Genomic DNA, 8,247 nt, shown 5'->3' on the forward strand with positions numbered 1-8,247 from the left:
AGAGGGAAGGTGGATGAACGTGCATGAAGGACATTTTTTCCACCCAGAGGATGGAGGAAGGTAGAAGGGGTGGCATTTGAATTGGGTGCAGAGTGGAACGGGGAAGACCAGCCTAGAGGACCTCATGAATTCAAGGCGGATGTGAAAGGCACAACCAACCATCCCATACCTTGCTTATGAACACTTATCTGCCTGTTTATGGACCGGAAAACCACTTTAATGTATTTTTAATCTTTGTTGGAAGCCTCCCAGAGTGGCTGGGGAAACCCAGCCAGATGGGCGGGGTACAAATAATAAATTATTATTATTATTATTATTATTATTATTATTATTATTATTATTATTCTATGACACAAGCCCCATTGAAAGGGACAAGAGTGGTGAAGGAGCAACTTGTGCTTTTGCAGAGTTTTCAGTTTGTTTTCGTGGTACTCGCGCTTGGAAATGGCTGATGGGGCATAGATAATAATATTAATAACATCCCGTGCATTCTACTACACTCTGTTTTTTCTTTCTGGGAAATGACCCTGCTCAGGAATCAAAAAACCCAGTGATAATATTGAAGGTGATGAGATTTTGCAGTTGTTGTTGTTGTTGTTTAGTCGTTTAGTCGTGTCCGACTCTTCGTGACCCCATGGACCAGAGCACGCCAGGCACTCCTGTCCTCCACTGCCTCCCGCAGTTTGGTCAAACTCATGCTTGTAGCTTCGAGAACACTGTCCAACCATCTTGTCCTCTGTCGCCCCCTTCTCCTTGTGCCCTCCATCTTTCCCAACATCAGGGTCTTTTCCAGGGAGTCTTCTCTTCTCATGAGGTGGCCAAAGTATTGGAGCCTCAGCTTCACGATCTGTCCTTCCAGTGAGCACTCAGGGCTGATTTCCTTCAGAATGGAGAGGTTTGATCTTCTTGCAGTCCATGGGACTCTCAAGAGTCTCCTCCAGCACCATAATTCAAAAGCATCAATTCTTCGGCGATCAGCCTTCTTTATGGTCCAGCTCTCACTTCCATACATCACTACTGGGAAAACCATGGCTTTTACTATACGGACCTTTGTTGGCAAGGTGATGTCTCTGCTTTTTAAGATGTTGTCTAGGTTTGCCATCGCCTTTCTCCCAAGGAGCAGGCGTCTTTTAATTTCGTGACTGCTGTCACCATCTGCACTGATCATGGAGCCCAAGAAAGTAAAATCTCTCACTGCCTCCATTTCTTCCCCTTCTATTTGCCAGGAGGTGATGGGCCCAGTGGCCATGATCTTCGTTTTTTTGATGTTGAGCTTCAGACCATATTTTGCACTCTCCTCTTTCACCCTCATTAAAAGGTTCTTTAATTCCTCTTCACTTTCTGCCATCAAGGTTGTGTCATCTGCATATCTGAGGTTGTTGATATTTCTTCCGGCAATCTTAATTCCGGCTTGGGATTCATCCAGCCCAGCCTTTCGCATGATGAGTTCTGCATATAAGTTAAATAAGCAGGGAGACAATATACAGCCTTGCCGTACTCTTTTCCCAATTTGGAACCAATCAGTTGTTCCATATCCAGTTCTAACTGTAGCTTCTTGTCCCACATAGAGATTTCTCAGGAGACAGATGAGGTGATCAGGCACTCCCATTTCTTTAAGAACTTGCCATAGTTTGCTGTGGTCAACACAGTCAAAGGCTTTTGCATAGTCAATGAAGCAGAAGTAGATGTCTTTCTGGAACTCTCTAGCTTTCTCCATAATCCATAATTTTGCAGTTAGCAACTCTTTATCTCTTCAGGAAACAGATGGTCTTTCCTTTCACACACACACCCCATGCACATCATTATCTAATTCTAACCCTAAATTGTTTTTAATATTGTGCTTTAATGCTGCAACATGTACTGGGACCTTAGGGTGAAGGGTGGGTAAAATAATAATAATGATATGATACAATGTGATATGATGCAAAGTGTATTGTTCTTAGTTTCAATGCTTGCATTTGAATGGGCTGTTTTGTTGAAAGTCAAGACAACCCACACTTTTTATTGTAGATCAGGATTTTTTTGGGGGGGTGGGGGGGAGGCATTGCTAAATGAAATAATCTTCATGCCAGATTACTTTATGCATATATATATCACGGTAGTTTATATGCATTGCATCAATCTTTATTTGATGAAGACAGGGAAGTAGCTCAGTGGCAGAGCTAAGACTAAGAAAGACTCAAACATTCTTGAGTGCGGTTGTCTATAGCTTGTGGATCTGCAGGTGTGGGTGGACTCCAATTCCCATCAGCCCCAGCCAGCAGGGCTAATGGACAGGGATGATGGGAGGGTCGCAAGTTAGCCATCCCTACCCTAGAGCATCACTGCCAGGTGGTGTAGAGCAGCCCTTACCTAACCTGGTAGCCACCAGATGTTAGGGGCCCCACCCATCTTAGTCAATGGACTGACCGGTGGCAGACCTTTGGGCACCTCAAATTTCAGTGGCAGCCTGTGCAACACCAAAATCCAACAAACCCCCTCCCCACCTTCTGTTGGATGTCATAGTTGTGGTGCAGTCCCCCAGAAGCTCCACATCCGGTGCGACCATACCAGTTGCGCTCCCCTAGATCCGTCTTTGGTCTGACTCTGTACAGCTCTGCTTCCTTGGTTCCTCAGTTTCTGGAGCTGAAAAAGTTGGGAGAAATGGCAAGACAGGGGGAGCGGCCAAGTAGCTACTGGGCTAAGTTCAAGATGCTCGTTTTGGTATATAGCGTCCGATGAAGTTTGGGACCTGGAAGCCTGAAAAATCATCTCACACCTTATATACCCAATTGATCATTGCACTGTGCAGGTGAGGACCTCTTATCATACCATCTTATGAGGCCCATTTAAGAATCGGGCCCTTTGTGTTGTGGCACCTATACTTTGGAATTCCCACCCCTTGAATATGAGACAGGCACGGCCTCTGAAATATACTTGGAGTCGAGTGTGAATTTCATGCTCTTTATTCAGCTCGTAGTAGCAATGAATGACTCTTTCCCCAAAACGTTTAGCTATATATACATTATTTACACATTGGTCCCGCGTGATTGGCTAATTCCAGGCTGCTCCTGTAGGCCAATCAGGTTGCAGATTCACTTATTCCAGGAGTCTGATTGGCTGCTCCTGCAGGCCAATCAGGTTGTTGATTCACTTCCACGTGGAGCTGGATTGGGTGGCTCCTGTGGACCAATCAGACTGCTGCATTCTGGATCCTATTGTTCTAAGATTCAGCTCAGTACATAACAGCCTCCACTGTCTTTTCACCACCTGCTGAAGACCTTTCCATTTTAGAAAGCCTTTGAAACAAGAGCTTTTCAGCCCAGTGTGCATCTGGATTGGAATCGCTTTAGATATGTTTTATTGCTTTATAGCTTGTTGTTTAACACCCTGGGATCCTTTGGGAAGGTGGGTGGGATATAAAATTATATATAAATAATGGATGGAGTGAAGGAATACATGAAAAAATATGGTTCCGGAACAGGAATATTAATAGATAATGTGTAAAACATTCAGGGGTAGGCAAGGAAAGAATCAATTGAACAATTCTTAAACTACAACAACACAGCAAGATGGAAGAAGTAAAAAATATTGAGATCACACATGGGTGAAGGGGAGAGGGGGGTATAGAGGAATTTATAAAAATTTCTAATATAATATTTCTAAATGTGTTGCATTTATATATAGCAAAGGGAAGTCTATAGCAATTAGGTATATTTTAATCTAGTTAACTATGTAATAGGCTTATGTTACAAAACGAATATGGATTTGAATTTGATGTTTTTAATTCTTTTTCGGTTTTGGAATAAAGTGTTTTTTAAAAATATACATATATAAAAATATATATATATATATTTTTAAAAAATAATATTGAATATATATATATATATGTATGTATGTATGTATGTATGTATGTATATATGTATGTATATAAATAACTACGGTTGACAAATAGTGAGAGTACTGCTCACCTGTTTGTGCCCATCCTTGGCTGTCCATCAGGGAGCACAAAGAGCAAAACAGATTAAAATGACTGACCTTCCTTTCAGCCCCTGCTCCACTGGACTTGAGGGTTGGGTCCGGATGCAGCTCAGTTATGTGACACATTTGAAACGGTGGCTTCACTGAAAGAGCTAGCAGTGCTGGGGGGGAAAAACTCTTCACTACACAAACAAACACAAAGTACTGTATATCTTGAGAATAAAATCTGTGCTTCTTTGTTTTAAATGCCTTGAGTCTTTTTCCACGCTAGTGTTTGTGTGTGGGGGAGAGTTATTTCACATCCAACAAGTGTTTCTTTTCTTTCAATGCTGCCCCCAGTCATTATTCTGCACCTGAATATTGAGCTATTGCCTTTGCCTGAGAACTTACAATAATATTAATAATGTATTTGTTATTTGTACTCCGGTCATCTGACAGAGTTGCCCCAGCCACTTCCAACAAATATAAAAGCATAATAAAACATCCAACATTAAAAAAAATTCCCTATACAGTGGTGCCCCGCAAGACGAATGCATCGCAAGACGGAAAACTCGCTAGACGAAAGAGTTTTCCGTTTTGGAGGTGCTTCGCAAAGCAAATTTCCTATGGGCTTGCTTCGCAAGACGACAATGTCTTGCGAGTTCCTGCTTTTCCCCCCTCCCCCCTTTTCTAAGCCGCTAAGCCGCTTATCAGCTGATCCGATCAGCAGATAAGCCCCTAAAAGCACCTAAAAGCCGCTAATAGCGCTAATCCGCTAATCCGTCAATGGGCTTGCTTCGAAAGATGAAAAAACCGCTAGACGAAGAGAATCACAGAATGGATTCTTTTCGTCTTGCGAGGCACCACTACAGGGCTGCCTTCAGATGTCTTCTAAAAGTTGTATAGTTCTTTAGCTCCTTGACATCTGATGAAAGGATCTTCCCCAAGGTGGGTGCCACTGCCGTGAAGACCCTTTGCCTGGTTCCTTGTAACCTCACTTCTCACTTCTGACAGCAGAAGGCCCTCAGAAGTAGACCTCAGTGTCTGGGCAGAATGATGGAGTGGAGACTCTCCTTCAGGTATACTAGGCTGAGGCCGTTTAGGCCAGCTTTAAAGGTCAGCAGCAACACTTTGAACCAACACTCAGAAATGTACTAGGAAGACTTATATGGACAATCCCACAAAAGGTTTAAATAGAGGACAGGCAGACTGTGAACAGACAGCTTAAAGTCATTTTTTAGCTCACCCTTCATCTTACCAGTGTGATAAGAATTTTAAAGTCTTAGATATATAAATGTTCATAAATGTACCAACCAAGCACACACATAGATCAGCAGTCTTAGATATACAATCAATGTTCATAAACGTACCAACCAAGCATGTACATAGATCAGCACAGGAAGACCGACCTGAAACCATTTTTGATTCCTAAACTGACCAAATGTTTTCTCTGCAAAGTCAAAGGAAAATGGAAAAGCCTCCCCATTGTCATTTCCTTCACAAATCCTGTCTTAAGGGTATGTCTGTCTGTGTTTGAATAGGGGAGTCAGTGACCTGGCTCAGGAACTAAGTGTTTATCATTACAAAAGACTGGCCAGGCTCCCCAGGGTATCCAATCAAGTGAGCATTAACAGGTAACCTGTCAGACGAGATAAACAACGCACTCAGATTTCTGCTGTAGACCACCTTTTCTGTGATGTACGTGTGATGTATCGGGGTGCTGGTCTTGGGTTACACCCCTTCTGTGATGTATGTATGATGTATGGAGGGGTGGTCTGGAGCTCCAGGGCAGGGAATTTAAAATTTCTATATAAGGGCAGGCATACCTTTGTTCTGGGTCCTCCTCCTTTCCTGCGTGTGGGGGGAGCACCCTGTTGCAACAGTTCTAATAAAGATCAGGCTTACTAGCTGCTTTGCTTCTCAATATTCTCTGGTTGGCTTCTGTTATTTTCTCCTACCAATAGGGAACCTACATAAGGACTCTATATGGGCTCTTGGATACTCCATAAGGGAAAAAGGGCAGATTTTGGTTTACAACACCAGGTTCCACAGTCATAACTGGAAGGGTCACAACTTGGGGAAAGGGCATGGGCTTTATCTGCAGAAAGTTCCAGTCTCAATGCACAGCATCTCCAGATCAAGTTGGGAAAGGACACTCATCTGAAATCCTGGAAACCTGCTCCCAATCAATTAAGACCCAGGGAAGCGGACCTTTTATAGCTCAGAGGCTGCTTTCCCTGAAGTGGCCATGTTTGCCGATGATACTAAATTGTTCAGGGCTGTTAAAACACAAAAAGGAATTGTGAAGAGCTCCGAAAGGACCTCTCCAAACTGAGTGGATTGAAAGTGGCAAATGCAGTTCAGCGTAAAGAAGCATAAATCGCTGCATCTCAAGGCAAATAATAACGACAATAACGAAATCTTAATTTCACGTACACGTTCATGGGGTCTGAACTGGCAGTGACTGACCAGGAATGAGACTTCAGGGTTGTGGTAGATAGCTCAGTGAAGATGTCAACTCTAGGTGGAGCAGCTGGGGAAAAATAGGCAAACTCCATCCTAGGGATCATTAGGAAAGCCATTGAAAATAAGACGGAATATGTCATAATGCCATGATACAAATCTATGGTGCAACCACATTTGGAACTTTGTGCATAGTTTTGGTGGCATCACTTCCAAAAAGGATATTGTAGAGTTGGGGAAAGTGCAGAAAACATCCACCAAAATGATCAAGGGGATGGAGCGACTCTGCAGTAAATAAAGGTTGCAGTGTTTGGGATTTTTTAATTCAGAGAAAAATGCGAGCAAGAAGCCACATGAAAAAAAGTTTAAAACACAACGCATAGCATAGAGAGTGGATAGAGATAATTTTTTCTCCCTCTCTCATAACACTTACAGCTCATGGGCAGCCAATGAAGTTGAATACAGTGGTACCTCTAGTTATGAACTTAATTCGGTCCGGAGGTCCGTTCTTAACCTGAAACTGTTCTTAACTAGAGGCGTGCTTTTGCTAATGGGACCTCTGGCTGCCGCTGTGCCGCCGGAGCATGATTTCTGTTCTCATCCTGGGGCAAAGTTCTCAACCCGAGGTAACTCTTTCAGGTCAGCAGAATTTGTAACCTGAAGCGTTTGTAACCTGAGGCGTTTGTAGATTGAGGTAGATTGAGCACTGCAAGATTTGGGACAGAAAAGAAAGTACGTCTTCATGTAGTACATGAAGTTGTAGCCACCAACCTAGATAGAGGAAAAATAAGAGGAAAAATAAAGACATGGAGGAGATGGCTACTGGTGGCTGACAGCATTGGGAGATGCTCTTGGGTTTGGGTCTTGCTTGCAGAATTCCCACCAGCACCTGGATGGCCACGAGGAGAACAGGATGGACTAGACTCGATCGGCTTTTGAGCCTGATCCAGTAGGATTTTCTTTTGTGGGCAGCACTATGGGAACTGAAAAAGCATACCTTCTAACATTTGTCTGATGGAAATAGGGACGTCCTATTTCACACCCTAGGGGTGGCGCTGTGGTCTAAACCACAGAGCCTAGGGCTTGCCGATCAGAAGGTCAGCGGTTCGAATCCCCACGACGGGGTGAGCTCCTGTTGCTCAGTCCCAGCTCCTGCCAACCTAGCAGTTCAAAAGCACGTCAAAGTGCAAGTAGATAAATAGATACCGCTCCGGCGGGAAGGTAAACAGCGTTTCCATGCGCTGCTCTGGCTCCCTCGGCTGATAAAGCGAGATGAGCGTCGCAACCCCAGAGTCGTCTGCGACTGGAACTAATGGTCAGGGGTCCCTTTACCTTGACCTTTATTTCATACCTTGCAACATTTCTCTGATGGAAATGGGGACGTCCTAATGCTATGTGTGATACCTTTGAACTAAACACTACATTCCAGCCACGCAAGAGCCAGAGTTTTCTACTCTTCCCACAGTCCAGAAAAAGCCAGAAATGTCATGTCAGGGGAAGGATACATTCCAGCAAAAAATAAAAAATACCAAGGGGTTTAAAGCAGGCCAGAGGGGGGATATGGCCTGAGGATTGTCCTGTAGGTCAAGTGGAGAAGTCTGGCAGGATGCATCCAGTCCACAGGCTGAAGATTCCTCATAGGCCGTACCAAGCAAGATGGATTGATAGTCCATCTCTGCATCAGGCAGCTTCTTATGTTCCTTTGGGGGAACTGCAATAGTCCCTCTAATCCCCCAATTGTTCTGCACGTCAACATCGAAAAGAGAAATCACGGCGATTTCAGAGTTTTAGGTTTAAAAGGAAGGGTAAGGAACGCGGGGAAAGAAAGCTCAGCAGGAAAGCATG

Source organism: Podarcis bocagei (genome assembly GCF_964188305.1).
Source record: "Podarcis bocagei genome assembly, chromosome: 8".
Classification (NCBI taxonomy): Eukaryota; Metazoa; Chordata; class Lepidosauria; order Squamata; family Lacertidae; genus Podarcis; species Podarcis bocagei.